General features: G+C 35.0%; 2 long non-coding RNA genes across 3 annotated transcripts in view; both read right to left on the bottom strand.

Moving 5' to 3' along the window:
- LOC147027640 (uncharacterized) overlaps positions 1–24,010 on the bottom strand; it is a 167,937-nt gene that overhangs the window by 79,414 nt on the left and 64,513 nt on the right. Inside the window, exon 2 of one of the 2 annotated variants that reach the window (XR_015057163.1) lies at positions 4,554–4,700. The exons of the other annotated variant lie outside the window; for it this stretch is intronic. This is a non-coding gene — a long non-coding RNA (uncharacterized LOC147027640). The remainder of the gene's footprint in view (positions 1–4,553; positions 4,701–24,010) is intronic. 2 annotated transcript variants of the gene reach the window in all.
- On the bottom strand, positions 11,975–14,404 carry LOC147027641 (uncharacterized). The gene is made up of 3 exons (XR_015057161.1): positions 13,155–14,404; positions 12,432–12,489; positions 11,975–12,144 (listed from the first exon to the last, which is right to left on the bottom strand). It is a non-coding gene; the product is annotated as an uncharacterized LOC147027641 (long non-coding RNA).

Below are 24,010 nucleotides of genomic sequence, written 5' to 3'. Positions count from 1 at the left end.
AATAATAACCTTCTTCTTCGTCATTCAATTCCTCTTGAGAAGAAATAACAATATTCATCAAAGCCTTTTCATAATCCTTTTCTTCCACCCACTCTAATTTACCATAAGGCAGAGATTGAGACATTGCCCATCCATACAAATTATTAGCATCAAAATACATCAAATAATTACTATCTTTTTCACTATCATAATTTGGAAGATATTTATTATTTGCTTTAGCATATCTTTTTGAACATACTTGTGATATTCCACCTCTCTTGGACTTCTCAATCATCAAAAGCATATCAACATCACTGATTAAATCTATATCTTGTTTTGTCATTTTCAACATTGCACTCCAAGCAAAACCAGGAGCTGTGAAATAGTGGGCAGGATCTAATCCATAACAATTTTTATGATGACAGAGTGATCTAAAAGCTTCAAACACATCAGCTAACAATAAAACATGTTTTTAGATATAAATCATGATATTCTCCAAGGTTCTTTATCTTAAATATTTTCCATATTTCTTGTGCGTGTTTATATTCCTTATCACTTATCTCTTCTTCATAAAGGTTATTATGGAAACTTTATTTTGAAGGAAGTTGTGTTTCTTTAAATCTCATAAATGAATCCATATAATCATAAGGATAAATTCCCTTACTTGTAAGAATTTTCTCTTTACTTTGAATTTCATTCCTTGTTTGAATTTCCTCTCTCATGAGAATTCCTTCTTTAATCAGAATTTCATCTTTAATCAGAATTTCCTCTTTAGTTAGAATTTCATTCATTGTTCGAATTTTCTTTATAATTAGAATTTCATCTTCAGTCAGAATTTCTTCATTAATTTCCTCATTAATTAGAGTTTCCTCTTTACTTTGAATTCTCTCTTTAATCTGAATTTCTTCTTTAGTGAGATTTCCTAACAAATCACCATATTTATATAATAAATCTTTGCTTAAACTAAAATTTTCTTGATGAAAATTTCGTTTATTTTACAGGTGAATCTGTGCTTAAAACCATTTTATCCTCCAAGTTTTTCACTTAATAAATACAATGTTTCAAGACACAAAAGACAAGTTTCAATCAATCTCTTCATTTGTTAAAGATACTGAGAAATATGTCAAGGATGTAAAATTGAACAAAGATAAATATCACAACTATTGGATAAAAACTATTATGGGAAATAATATGAGTTCTTCAATTTCCTTCAGTGGAAGGGCTTTTAGTATACCTGGTAGAACATCAATTAAAGTATCTCTAACAAAAGTTTCTCCTCTCCTTCTGGTAATATATTCAAAACTAGAAAAAGCAATGAAACAAGAAAAAGTATCAAAAAACAAAAACCTTATGGATGAAGCTTTAGAAAGAAAAGATAAGACCATCTGTAATATGCAAGGAGAAATTTGTATTTTTTTCAACAACCCTAAAGATGTAAATCCTGATGAAATAAAGGATGTTAATATATCAGGTGAAATGACATTTCGTTCAATAGTAGTAAACGATCATTTTAAAATTACCTTTAATATAAAAAATGTTGTCGTTGAATCTGGTAATGAAAAAAAGTACATTGATATCGATGGTAATATTATTAAATATGAGTCAATATACAACTGAAAGTATAGATGAATTTCAGTTTAAGTAAAGTTTTACTTTATAAATATGCTAGACTTTCCTGATTCTCCATATGACAAATTTGAGAATTGTCCTGCGTGTGAAAGACGGGGATTAAACACAGAGTCAAAAGCCTATAAACAATGTATATTCTGTGATTATCTTCTAATTAATGATAATAAAAAATATAAAAAGGAAAATAATTTTTTTAGATTTACACCAAAAATGAATTACTTTACAAGATTGATCAGAGAAATGAATGTAAAGTATGAGGGTGATAACACACCTTTCCTTACAAGGGAAGAAACTGAACGTACAAGAGAAATGTTCAAAGGATTGTTGTTATATATTATTCATGGATGTAATTTTCAGGGAAATATCAACACAAGATATTGTATAAATAAAATAATGGATTATCTTGAAATTAAAACTGAACTTAGGATAAAATATAGAGTTTCTAAAAAAGCCAATAATAAATTAAATAACCTGTTTTCCAAATATATAAATGAATGATTTTTTACCCATTTGGGAAAATAAGATAAAATTTAACAACCATAAAAATCTCCCAAATTCATTAAGATGTCTCATAGTTGGTTCAAGTGGATGTGGAAAAACCTGCTTACTTTTAAAGATGCTCCTCACTCCCAACTTTTTAGATTATGATAATTTCATAATTTTCACAAAGTCGAGTTTTCAACCAGGGTTTCAACTACTCTCACAAGGTTTTAATGCTGGTCTTCAAAAAGAAGATATAATCGGTTTATTTAAACGTCAAAAAAGCCTAAATGATTATAACATTGAAGATATAATTCAACTATTTTGTGATACACAGAGATGTAAAAAGAAATCAAATCCTATAACTTGTATTCTTAGTGATAATACGGATGATATACCGTCTCCCCAAGATTTGGATAAATCAAAAAAGAACCTCGTTATCTTTGATGATTGTGTTAATGAGAGAAACCAAACGATAATGGACAGCTACTACACAAGAGGGAGACATTCTTCTTGTAATTGTATTTATCTTAGTCAATCGTACTTTCAACTTCCTCGTCGTTCCATCAGAAACAATGCTAATACTTTTATTTTATTCAAGTTAAATTCAATAGATATCAATAATTTTTGGAGAGATAATTGTTCTATATTATGTAGTAAAAAGAAATTTGAGGATTACATGAAGCACACGACTGAAAAATATAAATATGTTGTTGTGAAACAAGATGAGATATTAAGGGATATATTTTTTGTTTTATAAACAATTACATATATAAATGACAACTATTATTATAAATCTTGTGGGTAAATCTGCTTCTGGAAAAAACTTTCATAAATCAAGGTTCTTGTGTCGTACAAATGAGAATATTGTAAATTTACTTAAAAAAACACCCCATGATACGCATTGTATCAACAACAACTAGAGCAATAAGACCTGGAGAAGTAAAAGGTGAAGATCATCACTATATTTCAGTGGAGGAACATATGCGATTGAGGAATGAAGGTCAAATACTTGAGGAGGTTTCTCTTGGTACAACAAAATATTCACATTGTAAGAGTGAGTTAAGGAAACTAAAATCTGCTGGTCTTGGGATATTAGAAACTAATCCAGAAGGAACGAGACAAGTTATTAAACATCTGAGCGGAGTGAAGATTTTATCATTCGGTTTTGATGTTGATGAAGAAACTCAACGCAAACGTATGAAAAGCAGAGATGCAAGTATTAGTGAAGAAGAAATTACAACTCGCATTAATGTTAATAAAGAATTTGATGAAATATTTAAAGAAAAGGATTTATTTGAACACATCTACTTGAATGATGAAGAAAAGGAAAATTTCCCTGTTGATCTTTACAATTCATTAAATGATATTTTACAATAAATAAATGGATGCAAAAGAAAGAGCAAGAAGATTTAGGGAACATCAAGAGTTGGTTTCAAAATTTGTAAAACAGCAGGAAGACATAAAGAAGAAACGCAGACAGAAACTAACGGGTGAAGAAGCATTTGAAAGAAAACAAGAGAAATTTTTTAAACCACTTTTAAAAACTTCCCAAGAAAAAATGAAAGATGTTTCCACAGTTCCCACAGTAGAATATACTCCTAAAAAACTTCAAATGTTAAAATATTTTGATCAAATGACAGAGGAAGAATTAGAGCATTTAGGAGAATTAAAGGTATATGATGATGAAGGTTTATTTCAACAACTGGAAGAGATTAATCGACCCCCTGATGATATTGTGAATGCTCTTCAAAACAATGAATATTCAGCGGATTCAAAAACCAAAGCAAGACTCATTCCAACAGAACAACCAGCAATATTTCATCTTGTTCAAGAAAAGGTATTGATATTTAATGATGAATTAAGGTTCTTAGGTTCTGCTCAACCCCCTGTTAAACTAACTCCGAGATTTTTTTTTTTTTTGTATACCTTGGTCGAGGCTCGTATGAGAGCTAACACACAACTCACAGCAAGGAGGCATGAGACAAGAGGGGCGGGAGTGGAAGGGACAAAACAGTGGGGAACAGACACATTAGGTGAACTGTGGAAGGGAGAGGGATGGGGATGGGACGGGGAACATGGCCAAGAGAAGATGGACATTTCAGGGACTTTCAGGAAGGAAAGCAGGAGAATTGAAGGAAGTGGGCTTGGGTGGATTATCGGGGGTAGAAAAGATCGAGGATTTGGATGGGGGAAGATAAGAGGTGGTGGTGAACAGCTGTTTTAAAAGCCTGGAGGGAAGAATGGGAAAGAATAGAGTGAGGAAGTTTATTCCAAAGGCGGGAAAAAAGAGGAATGAAAGAGTGAAGATGAGCAGTGATTCGTGATTTTGGTAGTTTTACCAGAAGGGGGTTGTTGGCGGACCTTGAGCGCCCTGTGGAAATGTGGTGGGGAAATCGCAGAGAGAGCAGGGGGGGGCAAGGCTGGAGAGGAGTCGGTAGAAGACAGAAAGACCACCGACCAACCTGCGGTGATTGAGTGAGAGGCCCAAAGACTCAGCTTCATTGCGGGAGATGTCGATGATCTTAAATGCCCTGGTTTCGACAGCGTGAAGCCGAGAAAGGTGGGAGGCAGGAGCACCAGCCCAGAGGGGAGAGCAGTACTCCATCAGGCTACGGACAAAAGATTAATGTTTCTTCTCACAAAAGATGGAAGACAAGGTTCAACTGTGAGGGATGAATCAAAGTATATTGATAAACCATTGGATATGAAAAATAATGATGATAGAGTATATATTGATCTGCTGAACACTCTAAATTATAGGGTTAGTATTTCTAGTAAAAGTAGGAAAAATGAGAAGGAGAAACACATTATTCAAGCTTTAAGTATCCTTGGTTCAGGTATTAGTTTTCTTCCAAATGACCCATTGCAATTAGTTAATAGACTGTTATTGTTATTAGGTAGTAAGAAGGCTGGAAATAACAATTGTTTTAATGAAGCATCAGCCATTTTAGACCAGTTGATGAACATGAAAATAATTAATAAAAATCAATATAAAGACATTTTATCTCATATTAAATAAGATGAGAAGCACAATCCTTAGTTTCAATTTCACAACAAGCGACCACACATCTTCATTCCCTTACCCACTACAACTTGACCCAACAAAAGAATATGAGGCATCTTTATTGTCCATGGAAACTTATAATACCTTATTTAATATAACTGATAAAAATGACAAGTTTAGTTATAATCCCGGAAGTGGATACAAAACGATAACAGTCTCACCCGGAGCATATGAGATTTCTCAAATATCTTCCGAAATTGCTCGTCTTATAAAAGAACAGGGTGATGAACCAAAAAATATTGTTGTAGACATTCAAAAACATACTTCAAAATCAACGATTAAAGTTAAAAATAACTACAAGGTTGATTTCACAATTGATAATTCATTTAGAGAGTTATTGGGTTTCTCCTCAAAAAAGATTGAAACTAATGGGACGTTTTACAGTGATAATGTCATTCAAATATCCTCAGGAATAAATTCGGTGTTAATTCACTGTGATTTGATTGATGGTGCTTATAATGATGGAAAAAAAACAAATGCAATATTTTCATTCAGCGCATACTCAACCCCAATTGGTTCTAAATTCAATATGGAACCCAAAAATTTGGTTTATCTCCCTGTGTCAGGAAAAACCATACACAGAGTAAATTTTAGGATAACCGACCAAGATAATCGTATGATTTCTTTTAATGGAGAAGTTATATCCATAAGAATTCACCTACGTGAAGTTTTCCAATAAATAAATACGATGGTTATTGTGAGGAAACACGAGTTGGGAAATATAAAATAATTACAGGGGATGGGATGTTCCTTTCCCCATACTACAAGGGTGAAGGTATGTATCTTGGTAGAGGATACTATAAACCTAAGAGACAAAGGGGTGTTGGACATCAATTTAGAGGAGATGGGATAATTGATACTCTAATGGGTATTGGTTCAACTATTCTTAAACATAAAGATCTAATTGGTTCAACTGCTTCTGCTGTGGGAAATGTAGCAGGTGTTGTAAAGAGCATAAAAGATGCCCAGAAGGAATCTCATAAATTACAATCAATAAAAGAAATTAAGAAAGGCAAAACTCAGTTGTCCCCCCAAGAACGACAGAAAATAATTCAAATACTTGGATCATGGTTTCAAAAGTTTTAACGTCTTTTTTCCAAAATAAATACAATTATGGAAGCAATTGATATTATCAATTGAATTGATAGTATCTATGATTTGGATGATACTATTATTATCTCAAACTCCACTAAAAAAGAAGATTACTTCAAGGTAAATGCAATAACTGGAACAGACTGGAATACGAATGGTACAAAAAATGGTATTTTGAAATAAATAATCAACAAACCGATTTGAATCTCTCCGAAAGTTTCTTGTTGTGTAAATTTAAATTCATGAAGGCTGCGACTAACACAAACGCTACACTTGTAAATGATTTCTTCTGGAAAATGTTTGATAGTGTGCGTTTGTATATTGGAACACAAGAAGTTGAAGCGGTTGATTATGTCTCTGCTGTATCTGAAATGATGAAATTTACACACTATACATTTAGTGATAGAATGGGAAAGGGGTCTGTCGAAGGTTTTATTCCTGATATGTCAACGGGAACAAACACAGACCCTGGATATACTCAAAGGAAAGGAGCGTATAATGATGATACAAAAGCAGAAAATAGTTTTACTGTGGCAGTTCCTCTTAAAGGTATATTTGGATTTTGTGATCATGATAAAGTTCTGTATGGTCTTAAAATTAGATTTCAACTACAAAGGAATGATAATGAAAATCGATTGCTTTTTGGTGTTGGTAGTGCTTTTGGTGAACAGAATAAATTTGTAATTGAGGAGATGAGTTGGTATATCAGTGAATATACTCCTAATCTTAAAACAGAAGAGATGCTGAATCGAAGACTTAAGTCAAAGAAACCACTCAGTGTATCATACCTCAAAAGAAGATGTCAACACGTTAAACTCAACCAAACTACTTACACGTGGAATTTGGGTGTTCTGGAAGGAAAGCCACGATATCTGTGGATCATTTTTAAAAAGCCAGATGGTGATACTGTGACTGATAAGAATAATGCATTGAGTGATAATGCTAAGGTGAAACAACTTCGCGTTTCTCTAGATGGAACATTTTATCCACGAGATAGATTGGAAATTAATTGGGAAAAAAATGATTTTGCTGAAGCATACAAGTCTTACCAAAAGGTGTGTGAAAGTAATGGAAATAAAGAACCTATTTTGGATATGACAGCATTTAAAAGTTTGTATAAAATCTATGCGTTTGACCTGAGCGCTCAAAAGGAAACTATAAAGTCTAATCGAGTGGATACTTCCCTATACATTGAAAGAGGAGAGAGTGAAGAAGTTGATACATGTTGTTTGCTTTTGGAAGAAACAGAATTGCAGATTAATACAGATAATGGTGTGATGATTAGTCCCACATAATTTTTTGTTAAATAAATGAGTGGCAAAGTACCAACTGGGGTATATGTTAATCAAATCAATCTTCATAAACTATCATCTTGTGTTCAAAATCAAAAGCCTTGTACGATTAACGTTAATACAATTCAGAGAAAAGGAGCAGTAAGAATTGATGTTTTGCTCACAAGAGAATTGATGTTTTGCTCACTTAAAATTAAAATGACAAAACCAATGTTGAAAAAATATTCAATAAGAGAGACGAGTGGAGGATTTCTCCCATTTCTAATTCCTTTATTTGCTGGTTTAAGTGCGGTTGGAGCATTGACGGGTGGTATTTCAACAGCGGTGAAAACTGCCAACGAAAGGAAGGCTCAACTCCAGGCTCAAAAATAATTGGAAAGACATAACAAAGAGTTGGAGAAACAAATTAGTGGAAGTGGTGTAATTGTAGATTTTGCTGAAAAACTTGAAGGTCTGCCTGATAAAGCGAGATTGTTAGTTGGAGATATGCTTTCTTCTATCGCACAAGAAGGTGTAAAATGAACTAAAAGGGGTAATGGATTATCTCTTTCTAATAAATAAATGAGCATTGATGAGTGGTTTAAAGAATTTGGAAAGAATACAACATCAAATTTACAACTTGTCAAGTTTGTAAGAAATTAAAAATTCATAATGTGGTTATTTGTACGAGAGATGAATTAACAAATGTGCCGAAACATACAAAGAATATTATTATGAACTTAGAAGATAATAATGGGAACGGTTCTCATTGGGTTTGTATTTTTAATAGTCAAGACAAATATTATTTTGATAGTTTTGGTCTTCCACCACCTGTTGAAGTCATAAAATTCTTACAGAATGGTGTTTATCAAACATTTCAAGTCCAAGAATTAAATTCCAAGTGTTGTGGTCAATTAAGTCTATATGTGTTAATTCAACTCAACAAAAATAAAAAAATTTATGATATTATTTTTAATCTAATATAAATGACTTATGTTGGTAAAGATGGTTCTATCTTTGGTGTATCTCAAGAACTGGATATTGATTTATCAAATTATTACACAAAGGCACAGGCTGAACGACATAAATATAATATAACCAATAATATTAACATGAAAAATGCTTATAAATTAAAAAATTATCCAAGCCCAACTGACGTGAATGACTTGGTGAGATTAAGCGATTTATCACAATATATATCCTTAAATAAAACGGCCGTGTATTCCAAAGATACAGAAGTGTTGATATTATCTCCAGGTCATACAGAATTCACAGTTCGAATTAAAATAAGTTTTTATAAAGAAGGTCGCATCGTTTGTATGAGAATAGAACAATGGGGGTATGATATGAATGATTTAGGGTATAATTGGTCATTTAAAATTAACCTCAAAGACCTGGAACAATTAAATCAGTCTCGTAAGGAAGAATATTATCCACTTGGTATCGAGAATGAGTTTTGTGGGGCCACGATTAGTAAACAACAAATAAAAGAATTTAATAAGGGTAAATATAATAATGGTTTTGCCCTTGTTTTTATCATGAAAACAGAAAAAACAGGATTATATATAATAAGTAAGGAAACACAAAATGATTTAAGCATGGGAAGATGGGGAGGTGTTTCGTGCCATAATATTATTCTAACATATATTTCTAATACATAAATGACAGCAAGAAGGCTTCAAGAAAATTGTCATTTCTGTGTCCAAGCATACCTTCAAGAAAAGGGTATTCGGTATTTTAATAAATATGTTCTACAACATAAGAATGAGGTATTTTCAATAAAAGATTGGCATTATGCTGATGTTGATAAACTGACAACTTTAGATTTAATTAGAATGTTAAATAATGAAAAAATTATAAAGTTAGGAAAAGGTAAGGCTCTTTTAGAAATTCAAAAGAAATTTTATTGGTTTCCTGTTGTAAAAAAAATTATTTTGGATACAGGAATAACAAGAAATCCTGATGAATATATGTATGATATTCTATGGGGTGTAAGCGATTCAAGGATAATAAGGGATGAGGAAGGAGTTGAAGAAGAGAGGAAAGAGGAGAAAAAGGAGAAGAGAGAGAAGGAGGAGAGGGAGAAGAAAGAGGAGGAAAAAGAGAAGAGAGAGAAGGAGGAGAGGGCGTAAAAAGAGAAGGAGGAAAAGGAGAAGAGAGAGAAGAGAGAGAGGAGAGGGAGGAGAGAGAGAAGGAGAGGGAGGAAAGAGCGAGACAAAATAAATATCAAAATATGGAAACCAGTGAGATTAAAAAAAGATTGGGGGTATTACAGAAAATAACTCAACCCACCGAGGAGGAAAACAAAGAATTGACAAGTCTATTTGCAATACTTTCGACAAGAATATTGACATCGACAAGATATTCATTTTAATTCAAGTTTTTCATTTTTATTTTTTTTCTTAAATAAATGGAGGAGAGAGTGAAGGCATTTCTAAGGATTCTTTATGTTTTAAAAATTAAGATTCAAATGTGCATGTTGGAAACTAAAAAGGTTTTTGCACTCTGCAGGAATTTTTCTCATAAATAAATGAGTTATTGTCTCAAATGTAAAAAGAAAACTAATACCAAAAATATTTCATATATTAAAAGTAAAAATAACAGGGTTATACAAAAAGGTATATGTTCGGTGTGTGGTTCATAAAAAAATCAATTTATCTCCAAACACAAACGAGGAGGAGATATACAAAAGTTTTTATCAGGAAGTAAATTTACAACTACTGGAATACCAGGGGAATTACATCTTCCAGGGTATTCTTTCTGTGGTCCAGGCACAAACTTGGATAAAAGATTAGATGAGGCAGACAATCCTAAATCCTGGAGTAAACCCATCAATAGAGTTGATGAAGTGTGCATGAGACACGATATTGATTATGGGAATACCACAACGTTGGAAGAAAAGCATGAAGCCGATAGAGAAATGTTGTATAATTTGTCTCTGATACAAAATCCAACCTTGAGAGAAAAAGTTGATCGGTTCATTGTGAAGAAGATAATCAGTGCTAAATTGAAACTTGGACTTGGAAATTCAAAAAACTTATAGGCTCTAATGATGTCATTAAGACTGAAGAGCAATTAGCTGATGAATTACATAAACCAATATTCACAAAGTTTCAGAGAAGGAAAGTTTATTCCAAGAAAGTAGATTATATCTGGTCTGCTGATTTGATTGAACTCAATAATGATAAGGGGTACAAGTATGCTTTAACCGTTATTGATTTGAGGAGTAGATACACATGCGTTGTACCATTAAAAAACAAAACAGGCAATACTCTTATGTTAGCCTTTCAACAGATATTTAATAAAAGTAAGAGAAAACCTAAAAAATTGTGGACTGATGAGGGTAGAGAGTTTTATAACAAGACATTTATGAATTTTCTAAAAAATAACAGTATTACATTATACAGTACCTTTAATGAAGGGAAGGCAGTTGTTGTTGAACGTTTTCATCGTACCTTAAAAGAGAGACTATATAAAAAATTCACACAACTCGGTTCACAACAATGGTCATCTTTTATTCAGGATATTGTGGATAAGTATAATGACACGATTCACACGTCAACAAATATGAAACCATCAGAAACATTTACAAAATTAATATATGAAAAAGAGATTAATGTCAGAAAACCTAAGTTCAAAGTTGGTGATATCGTAAGAATATATAGGTGGAAATCTCATTTTGAAAAAGGTTATATTAAAAAATGGACAAACGAACTTTTTAAAATTGTTGATGTAATAGATACGGTTCCTTGGACTTATAAGATATATGATTTGGAAGGGGAAGAGATTTTAGGTTCATTTTATTCACAGGAATTACAAAAGACAAAGATAAATTGAAATTTTTTGACTCCGCCCCTTTTTGACTCCGCCCACACAAAACCCACCCACATAAACCCCACCCCACACAAGCTCCACACAAACCCCACCCCACACAAACCCCCCCACAAGCTCCACACAAAAACTCCACACACACAAACCCCACACAAGCTCCACCCATATTCATCATTTTCACATAATTAGTGATTAGTTAATTAGTTCCCCACACACAACATGTTTATTTAATTAAAAAATTATCCACCCATTCACACAAGCTCCACCCATCCACCCATCCACCCATCCATTTATCCACACAAACCTCATCCACATAAGCCTCATCCACACAAGCTCCACCCACATAAACCCTGCCCACATAAACCCTGTCCACACAAGCTCCACCCACATAAACCCCACCGAAGCCCACCCACATAAACCCCACCCACACAAGCCCCGCCCACACAAGCCCCGGCCACAGAAGCCCTGCCCCCCTCATCACCCCTGTGCGCCTCCACCTTTGACCCACCACCTCCCTCATCCCACCCCCACCCTTCCCCACACACACACACATGGGGAGGGGAGGGGTGGGATGGGGTGGGGTGATGGGTCGTTGGGGGAGCGCACCTACCCCCCACCTCTCCCTTTCCTTCATGTCTTAATCCTTTTTTTGAAATTTAAAATCAAGTAATTGTAAACAAAACAAATATAATTAATCAAAATTGCAAATATTAAATATTCATTTGCGAGAATGTATAATCTTTCCCAGCAATCTTCTTCAGATGTCTTGTGATTTCGAAACTCAGACACCATATTCTGTTTTGAAACAAAAAGTGGATAATAATTAGGTTTTATAAAGATAATTACATGGTAATATGAGTAAGCCTGTTGTTGGTTCTAAGTTCAAGCCTCGTTGACCACTGAATTAACACACCAGGAGGCCGACTCAGCCTGTCATCCTTCCAAGGCCAATAAAATGAATTCCAGTGTACTGGTAAAACCGCGTCCAAACTAATGATGCAACCAACATAAGACGACATTCCAAAGAGAGAGTGATATTAATAAAAGAATAAATAAACAAATAATAATTCAGAAACATTTACCTCCAGAAAATCATGTGTTGTACCAGATTGCTTCAACAGCTGATGTTGTCTGATCGAGCTAAAAAAAAAAAAAATAATGAGTCAAGGGTATAGATGGAGAGACAGACAGAGAGAGGTAGGTAGAAAGACAGACAGAGAGAGATAAAAAGAGACAGACAGGGAGAGATAGAGAGAGACAAACAGACAGGGAAAGAGACACACACACACACACACGCGCACACACACACACACACACACACACACACACGCACACGCACACATATATATATATATATATATATATATATATATATATATATATATATATATATATATATATTCACACACACATATTTCCACACACACACACACACACACACACACACACACACACACACACACACACACACACACACACACACACACACACACACACACACACACACACACACACACACACACACACACACACACACACACACACGTGTCTCACCATTGGTTTAATTTATTCGAGATCAGAGGCCGTGATAAGACTTCGTACCAGTCATTATAAATGTTTTTCAATTCTCTTCTAAAATCATTGACCTCTTCAATAAGAGCATTCATTTGATGCACCTCATCGTGATATGTAAACTCCACTTCTTCCAAGGACTTGCCAGGAAAATTTTTTTTTTTCGCATTATCACGATTTAATTTATAATCAATTGCTTCATTGTTCATAGAGGAAACCATACACAAACTTACCAACTTTGTAGTGAGCTGTTATCTTCATCGGAAGAGAGTGAGTCCATGTCTCAGTTTTTTTTTACCATTGGTACAAGATGGCAAAAAGATCAGAGGCCGTGATAAGACGTCGTGTCAGTCTTTAAAAATGTTTTTCAATTCTCTTCTAAGATGATTGACCTCTTCAATAAGAGCATTAATTTCATGCACCTCGTCGTGATATGTAAACTGCTCTTCTTCCAAGGACCTGCCAAGAAAAAAAAAATATATATATATATCAGAATTATCACGATTTAATTTATAATCAATTGCTTCATCGTTCAAAGAGGAACCTATACACAGGCTTACCAACTTTGTGTTGAGCTGTTTTGTTCGCGGAAGAAAGATCGCTCATGTCCCAGTTGTAAAAATGAAAATCCCGATGGGCAGAAACTTTGTCTGGCGAATCACTTATAAAGCAACGATGAGGAGATTGCTTAATCATTGGGTGTGGCCACAGGAAATGACGCTTCGGGAGAGACAGCTTGGAAAATAACTGGGAGATATATTCTCAAATTGTATGAATCATTTTTAAAACATACTTAAAATACCCTAAAATGGTTTTGATTAAACATGTTTTCAGTTCGTGTTCTGAGATAAAATATAAACATGAGACCTTGTCTCACAGAATAGTTCCTGTTTTTTTTCACAGCATGACTGTCCAAAAACACTTCCTCATTTTCACAGCACGACCGTGTCAAAAAAACACTTCCTCATTTTCACGGCATGAACTGAAAACATTTGAAACCAAACTTTTTTTATGGCGTGGTTTATGTACAAAAATGATTTGCAACTCGGGCGGTGGCCAGATGAGATCATTAAGAGAAGTTTATCATTTCGTAATGGCACAAAAGGGGTATCTTAAAAAATATAAAGATTCAAATGTTTTGTTTTTCAATATTTTAGATGGGGATTATTGTGCAAAGAAAATTAAACTATTGAAGGAATTTGAGAATGAACAAATCTTTATAGGTTCAATGAGTGAGCTAAACAATATGCATCGGTTATTTGATAAAGAGTGTCCCGAGGCTTAGACGTTTTAGATATTTCTTTCGAATCACCTTTAACAAATCACATTACCACTTTAGTACTTGAACAAATCTTTATCTTATTGTATGGATTATTTGAAAAAAAAGTGTCCCCAGGTTAAAAGGGGAGACAAATAAATATACCTTGGGATAAAAAGGGGGTTTATTTTAAGGGGAAAAAAAAAATATGAATCGCTGAAAATCCCCCTTTCATTTACATGGGGAAAAGTGAGCCAGAACCAGTATATTCACCCTACTTATATAAATATATATGTATATATATATATATATATATATATATATATATATATATATATATATATATATATATATATATATATATATATATATATATATATATATCGACATATATATATATATATATATATATATATATATATATATATATATATATATATATATATATATATATATATATATATGTGGAGGATTAATGGGGCTTCTGAGGCAGCCATTCAAATGAATGTGGAAAAAGGGAAAAACTCTGACTCAAGCCCCAAAAGCCCAAAATAGGAGACTGATTTTCTCCCCACCTATTCCCTTCCCTCCCATACAAGCAAATGTTAAATTGAGACTTACTGATTAAAGCACTTCTTTCCCTTCATATTTTCATTCCACTCAAAGAGTGAACCAATGAATATTTGTCTATGTTCTACTTTGGGGAAGAACTTAATTTTCCTATTACATTCATCTCCATCGAGTATATTCACAAAGATTACGTTGGAACTTAGTTATTGGTTTAAATGTCGATGTTGAGCAGAAATTAAATGATAAACTTCTCTCAATGCTCTTATTTGACCACCTCCAAAGCCACATATCATTTTGCGATTGTAGTAAATTGTTTTTCCATTGTTCAATTGATAACCATCAAAGTTTTAAGTCAATTCAAGGATATTAACTTTTTTCTTTACATCCTCCAACTTATTTGTAATTAAATTTATCTGCGTATTTGTTTTATATACTTTCACCCTGGTTATTTCTTCAATAAGACTTATTTGATACTTCTCACATTCTTTATGTTTTCCATTTCAATACCAAGGCTGATTACATATCCACGGTTTGGTTATTGCTTGGTTCTATCATTTATAAATCAGTAAAAAGACGGCAGTAGCCTGTTAAAATTACCAACCCAATATCTTAACACACATATATATATATATATATATATATATATATATATATATATATATATATATATATATATATATATAAATAATATTGTTAGGGTGAGGTGTGTGGTTAGGGTTAGCATCACCCTAATAGTTAAATCTAACTCTAACAGCTCACAGTGTAAAGAATTCCATAAGGGATACTTTTGATTCCATTCTCCAAAATATATCTTTTATCATCAAAAGCTCCTAATGCTTTCTTATTTATCTCTTCTGTATATAATTGATGTTTATAACTTCTTATTGTATTCATTTTTCTGTACTCTTCCTTCTTTAAGGTTAAAGAGTTGTAATAATGTTTAAACTTTATTGTTTCCTTGATTATATTTTTCTTTATTCCCTTTGGCTTCTTATCACACCTTTCAATGTTATTATTATTATCAATATACGTAAAAGCATAAGACTTTGATCTCAATCCTATAAATTCACTCACGACCTTCCCACCCAATTCATCTTTGAACTTACCAATAACCTTTTTATTCTTTGATGAAAACAACACATCACCTGACTTATAATTACTTGTAGCATATATATCAATATTATCAATTATATCCTCATATACATCACTTGTCTTAATTTCTAATATAAAACTATCTGTATCCATATACAACAATGACACATTATCCTTATACTTTTATTTTAAATTATGATAGTAATCGTCATACATTAATGACTTTGACAAGTCAAGAATTGATGTTCCTATATAAATAGGTTTATCCATTTCAATACTCTCTTTTTTCAAATGAATAGCACAAAAGTTCTCTGAAAATACCTCCACTCGTTCAAAACTTGGTCTATTAATTAACTTTGAAGCCTGTTTCCAAGATGTAGAAAGTCTTATGTTTTGTCGATTCCTAACATTTTCCATAGTCTTTCCAAATACAGCATTATTCATTAATTTATAAAAGTCCTTCTCAAAATCTGTTTTTGCTTCTGTTCTCCTTTTTCTATTGAAATCAATATACTTCTTAAACCAATGACTTTGTTTAAATTCCAAAATCCGATGAATTTTCCTCACTCTCAATCCAGCGGATAAATATTGTCTCAAGTTCCTTTGATGCAAAACATAACTTTCTTTCTCATTTAATGTGGTGAGAAGTTTTTCGGGAGATTTACCTTTAATATTAAATGACTGTTGGTAATCACTTGACCATTCTTTTCTCGTACTTTCTTTATCAGGGGCATAAGGGAGGTCTTTATGTTTGTGATGAAGTTCTTCTGGATATTTTAAATCAACCTCAAAATAATATCCAACTTCAGCTTCATGCAATTCTTTTTGAGAGGAGACAACGATGTCTTGTAAAACTTTTTCATAATGTTTTTCTTTAACCCATTTAAGTTTTCCATAAGGTAAAGGTTGAGACATAGCCCACCCATTCAAATTGTTAGCATCATAATGCATCAGGTAAGAGTTGTCCTCATTCTTATTATAATCAGGAAGATATGTGTTCTTTGCTTTAACATATCTCTTGGAACATACTTGAGATATTAATCCTCTTTTAGCTTTCTCCATCATTAAAAGTATATCTATATCCCTGATTAATTCCAAATTCTGTTTTGTCATTTTTAACATAGCACTCCAAGCCAAACCAGTGTAATACCAGCCAAAGGCTGTGTAATCATGAATGGGGTCTAATTCATAAGAATTTTTATTATGACAGACTGTTCTAAAAGTTTCAAACACATTAGCCAATAACAATACATCAGTTTTAAGATACAAATCATGATATTCCCCAAGATTCTTTATATTAAACTTCTCCCAAACCTTTCTCGCTTGTGTATAATCTCGATCAGAAATATGAGTTTTATTCAACTTGCCATAGAAACTTTCCCTTGAAGGAAGTTGTGTTTCTTTAAACTTCTCAAATTAATCCATTTAGTCATACGGATATATTGTTGTGGGCCGGGTATCGGCTGCGAGCACGACCGCTAGATGGAGCAGTGGAGTCGGCTCCACCGAACACCCGGAATTCAGATTATCACCCTTGGATAACTCCGAAGGTATGGGTCCCTTACAGGACCGTGAATCGTCAATAAATCAACCGCATGGGCACAGGGTTATTTGCCAAACTTCAAAATACCTCGAGGCCCACGTGGCGAACTACCGAGTATTCACACCCTCGACGGAGCTCGAACGGGACGAGTCGTAACTGTGCTTGACCCGTGCATAACACGAGTGGATGGTTACCAAGGTCCCGTCGGTCCAAATGCACACAACTACGGCAACAACGGCCTTTTTAATTTCCCAACATGTACCATGCTAAACCAAAAAAGGAAAGGACAAAGACGAGCTGAAACATTCAACAAAAGGAATATTTATTTACAATAGGGGGAAGGGACACATGAAGGGCAGAGTTAAACTGACTAAAAGGAATGTGAATAATGTAGAGCAAAGCACTTCACCAGTTATTACTTAAAGATGGGCCCAGAGGACACACACGCACACACAAATACCCCAAAGGAAATGGACCTTCCTGCCTCGTGCGGTTTGGCCAAGACAAGCGAACCAGGATGAGACCAGCCGCGTCGAGACGAGACCAGACCAGCGCTCGTAATGAGACCAGAAGAAGTGCCAGCGAGAGGAGACGAGATCAGCGCCAGCGAGATGAGAGCAGACGGGGCACAATTCTCATCCTTCTTCTCATCCCGACAACCACCACACTTCTTTTCAAAGGAGGGAGGGGCTTCTTCTCCCGACCATTTCCCTCCCGATTGGCTGGACCCATCGCGCGATTCCCTGGCCGTCCTCCATTGGACAGGACCGCGGTTGGCGGGGCAACTCCCACCCCTCTGGGCGGAGTCCCGAGCAGAAGTGTTTGTGGCTCCGCCCACCTCCTCACCTCTGGCCACGTGCCTAATGGCGATGGTGCTGGATCAGAAACGGGGCGGGTGAGACGCCCGCTCCTTGCCGATTGGCTTAGAGGGACGCCATGCCTATGTTAGGCTCTGCCCACGCACGCGCTTGCTGGTGAGCACGCGAAGAATGCTGTGAGCGTTATGGCATCAGGATGGAGTGAAGGTGTTGTTGTTGTTGTTGTTGTTGTTGTTGTTGTGATACGGGGTGTAAAAATGTAAAAGAAAACCCTAACTATCAAAATAACTCTGCAGCGCACGAACATTTAATTCCCATTCGACTAGGGATGGGACCCGAACTAGAAACACACACTTACCGATATAACTGTTCTATAGGGACCTGAATGTTGTGTTCATGGCTTCCAGATTCGCAGCAATATTCCCTTTTGTGATAAGAGATCAATCTCTTCTTGATTTGAGAAATGTGATTTAAGATTCGGTAAGTTTTTAATATTTGATGCTAAGTTAGATAATGGACTTGCCATAAACTTGTATGGGTCAAGAAATCTGATATGGGTTATGTGGGATGTATGAATTGTTTTTGTGAATGAAATGTATTTTTGATCTGTGTTAGGAATGGCAGAAATATCTCCAGATGTCTTTGAAAATTCATTTATAAATAGATGTGTGTCATAGTGAGCGTTGTTGTGAAGAAAGCAGGAATAAAGTTTGGGGGCTTGTAATGAAGATTAGTATGGGCCCGTAGGGGCAGGCTCGTAGGTGCGTAAACGACGACTGGATTGGGGCATTGTTTCAATTAGATTGGACCAACCATATCATAAATGGCCATAACTTGGGAAACACCTGGGAAACATACTCATGTCCCCAGCGTCAATAGTGACGTCATATCAAATGAAGAAGAATTGTGACGCCCCCTAAATCTCGCCCCCCCTCGCCTCGCCCCTCCTCTCTCCCCCTCCTCTCTCGCCCCCACTCTCACCCCCCCTCTCTCACCATCTCTTGAATTGTGACGCCCCCTTTCTCTCACCCCCCTCTCTCCCCCGTCTCTCTCCCCCCTCTCTCTCCCCCCTCCTTCTCCTCCCCTCTCTCCCCCTCTCTCACCCCTCCCTCTCGCCCTTCTCTCTCGCCACCACCCCCTCTCACACCCCCTCTCGTCCCCATTCCCACCCCCTCTCTCCCCCCTCTCTCCCCTCTAGTCTCGCCCTTCCTCTCTCCCCCTCCTCTCTCGTCCCTCTCTCTCACCCCACTCTCATCCCCCCTCTCCCATCCCCTCTCTCGCAGATATTGGTCGACAGATAAATGGCCGTAACTTGGGAACCGCTCGTCCGATTAATATCAAACCTCGAAAAGGCACATCCGCGGGTCCCCAGCAATATTCCTGGCAAGTTTCAATCAGATCGGACTGTCAATCGTGCAAAAAAACAAAAATAATAAATAAATAAATAAACATTAATTCTGACGTCATTCGTGATGTCATAGCATCGTGTCTTGTCATTGGTCGACAGATAAATGGCCGTAACTTGGGAACCGCTCGTCCGATTGATATCAAACCTCGAAAAGGCACATCCGCGGGGCCCCGGCAATATTCCTGGCAAGTTTCAATCCAAAGAGCAAGCATTGTGATGTCATTCGTGACGTCATAGCACCGTGTCCTGTCTCATTGACAGACAATGTATAGGTCGTTATTGGTTGACAGACATTGGTCATTGTATCACATTATTATTTTTATTCAATTATTGTGTACTGCCAATCATTGTGCTATTTTTATTATTATTATTATTAATATGCTGTTATCATTATTCTGAGAAAAAAATGGCATGATAAGGTGATAAGGTGGAACGACACTTCAGCTGCCATATATACACCTTTTCAACACTGAAAAAAGCAATAAAATGGCCATAACTTGGGAACCGCTTGTCCGATTGACATCAAACCTCAAAAAGTCACATCTGCGGGTCCCCGGCAATATTCCTGGCAAGTTTCAATCAGATCGGACGAGCGGTTCTCAAGAAACGGTGGTCGCAGACAAACAAACAGACAAACAGACACACACACACACACACACACACACACACACACACACACACACACACACACACACACACACACACACACACACACACACACACACACACACACACACACACACACACACACACACACACACACACACACACACACACACACACACACACACACACACACACACACACACATTGCTGGAATTATAGATAGATTACAACGGGAATGAGCTGGACCTCAATATTTACCAGTAAAATGACAGTGATCCCTAACCTTGACCTCTCCCTCAATTTTCTCCTTACAAATATGACAGATACTGTTCTTTCTAAATTCCTTTTTCTCTCCCTTTGTTAATGACATTGGTTTATAGGTTTTAACTATTATTTCTCTTAGTCTTATACAGTCTTTGTCCAATCGTCTTACAAACCACTCTGAGGCATCTTCTCCTCTATAATGTTCCAACTTGTTGTATTCATCACCAACAGATGATTTGATATAATAACAGAAATCACAAGGAGTATGTTTTTGATATTTATTTGTGTGTGATTGAATTGGATTTGGAAAAACAGTATCTATCTTTTCAAGGATACTTTCAAAATCAGCATATATCAAAAACGGATGTTTTACAGATTTGTTAAAATCTTTGAATGATATGTTTGAACCTGCTTTTGGTAAATTGATGACGGTTGATTTATGATGACTTCAATATTTCAAATGTTGATTTAATCGTTCTTTTGTGTGAAAGGAGTTGAGGCATCACTTCCAAGGATACGTTTTACATTTTCTCTTATATATTTGTGATTTGGTTAATCTTGAGAAATTTTTGATGAAAGCATAATGTGATTTTCCCTTTGAAGTAAAGTAGAGAAGGTCAAAGTGTTTCATCATTTTTATAGTTGTTTGAAATTTTTAATATCTGAACTTTGTTTGTATCCGTTAATCCATATACATTAACAGATAGATTATTCATTTTCTCAAATTTAGGAATACCTCTCAATGACAATGGAAACTTTAAATCTTTAACATTTCATGTATTCTCGTATTTCTTATAATGTTCAACCCTTTCAGGATTCCATTGTGGAGGATGTAGGTGAGCAGGAACAGACCATAGAAAACATTTATTATCTTTGTTTTGAATATTAACAAACACTTTCATAAGTTTTATCTCTATTGGTAAATCAATATAAGAAGAAGCTTGAAGAGGATCTGATTTTAAGATGTGTAAAAATAAAAAGATTATTTTTGTAATAGTAAATCCACGACCTACTACAGTGTTATCAACATCTTGTTCTTGTCTCTGGAGTTCATCGTAAACATCACATCTTACAAAATATTGAAATGATGAGATAAAGTGAGGGTTTGTCCTCATATCGGGAGTAGTTTCAACGCCTTGTCTTACCACATTCAATTTTACGCCCATATAAAACTTAAAAGTTTCCATTTCACTTAATGTGCTTTTAATTATAGTTTCAATACTTTGTTTAACCACATCAACAGCTTCCATGATTGAAGATGGTCCAGGGTCTTGAAATCGAAACAATCTTAATTTTATATGTCCTTTAAATGTCCCATCAGTGTTTTCAATGGAGAATTTAGTGGCACCTTCCCTTTCTTCATTGTTCTTGTGTTTGCATGATTGAAGGTGTTTATTATAATTTTTTAAAAGAATATCATTATCACATCTATCACAATGTTTTGTTTCTTGGTCAAGTGGAGATATTTGTCTGAAAAGATTGAATGTGTGTTTGTTCGTTTGAAGGTGTTTTTTTATAACATTTATATTCATGATTACAAACACTGCATTATGTTGTATTCACCATATTTATATAATAAAACTTTGCTTGAAATAAAATTTTCTTGATGAAAATTTCGTTTAATTTATAGTTGAATCTGTGCTTAAAACCATTTTATCCTCCAACTTTTTTCACTTAATAAATACAATGTATCAAAAGACAAAAGACAAGTTACAATCAACTTCTTCATTTGTAAAACATACTGAGAAATATGTCGAGGATGTAAAATTGAATAAAGATAAATATAACAACTGTTGGATAAAAACAATTATGGTGAATAATATGAGTTCTTCAATTTCCTTCAGTGGGAAGGGCTTTTAGTATACCTGGAAGAACATCAATTAAAGTAGCTCTCACAAAAGTTTCTCCTCTCCTTCTGGCAATATATTTAAAACAAGAAAAATCAATGAAACAAGAAAAAGAATCAAAAAAGAAAAACCTCATGGATGAAGCTTTCGAAAGAAAAGATAAGACCATCTGAAATATGCAAGGACAAATTTGTATTTTTTTCAACAACCCTAAAGATGTAAATCCTGATCAAATGACATTTCGTTCAATAGTTGTTTAGGATCATTTTAAAATTACCTTTAATAAAAAAAATGCAGTAGTTGAATCAGTTAATGAAAAAAAGTATATAGATATAGATGGTAATGTTTTTTCTACTAATTAAATATGAGTCATTATTCGACTGAAGATTTTGAAGATTATCAGAGTGAGGACAGTTATGATACTGAGAGTTTGCATTCAAACGATAGTTATGATACCGAGAGTTTATGTTCAAATGATAGTTATGAAAGTAGTTTTAGAGATGATTATGAAAGCACCGAAGATGATACTGAAGATGAATTTTATTTGAAGTAAAAGTTTTACTTTATAAATATGAATAGTGTACTAGATCTTGAGCCCCTTGAATTTCCTTATTCTCCACATGACAAATTTGAGAATTGTCCTGTGTGTGAAAGACGGGGATATATTCTGTTATTATCTTCTAATTAATGATAATAAAAAATATAAAAAGGAATATAATTCTTTTGGCTTTACACCAAAAATGAATTACTTTACAAGATTGATTGGAGAAATGAATGTAAAGTATGAGGGTGATAACACACCTTTCCTTACAATGGAAGAAACTGAACGTATTAGAGAAATGTTCAAAGGATTGTTGTTCTTTATTATTCACAATTGCCATTTTCAGGGAAATATCAATACAAGATATTGTATAAATAAAATAATGGATTATCTTCAAATTAAACCCGAACTTCGGATAAAATATAGTTTCGAAAAAAGCCAATAATAAATTAAATAACCTGTTTTCCAAATATATTGTTACGAATTTCGGCCCGTCCGGCGTGCGATCGGCCACGTAACTCGAATCGCGACGCGTCGCCCACCGGAACAGACAATTCAGTTGTGACCCTCTTGGAACTACCGCCAAGGAACCAGTCACGGGTGGGGGTTTAACCTCACCACGATCGTGCCAATTGCCCACCCACGCAGGATAGGGTTGCTCGCCAAATTCGACCTACCTAAGTACCTGCGCGAGTGGTCGACCGGGCGATCGTACCTCGCCGCAGGTCGACTTCGGACACGAACTGCTTAAGCGGCTCGTTCCGTGCTGCAGGGATAACCGAGCAGAGTTATCGTCGACCTCAACGGTTCAGATTATTTATTGGGTGTCTACACCCACTACCAATCCCTTACGTGATGCAAGATGGAACTTTCAACGGAGGAAAGGACGCAACGAAACGGGAAAACAGTTCAACAAGCAAGCACTTTATTACACACACACACACACACACACACACACACACACACACACACACACACACACACACACACACACACACACACACACACACACACACACACACACACACACACACACACACGGCAAGCACGTATTCACAGCCATACAAAAATGCACATATAACAGTCAAAGCAAGAACAATACGCAGAGTTACTACCGAATAAAAACAGGCAATTATTTTCAG

This window comes from Eptatretus burgeri, chromosome 4, assembly GCF_056783735.1.
Source record: "Eptatretus burgeri isolate ZD-2024b chromosome 4, Ebu_testis_v1, whole genome shotgun sequence".
Taxonomy (NCBI): domain Eukaryota; kingdom Metazoa; phylum Chordata; class Myxini; order Myxiniformes; family Myxinidae; genus Eptatretus; species Eptatretus burgeri.
This window is presented reverse-complemented; position numbering and strand designations above follow the sequence as displayed.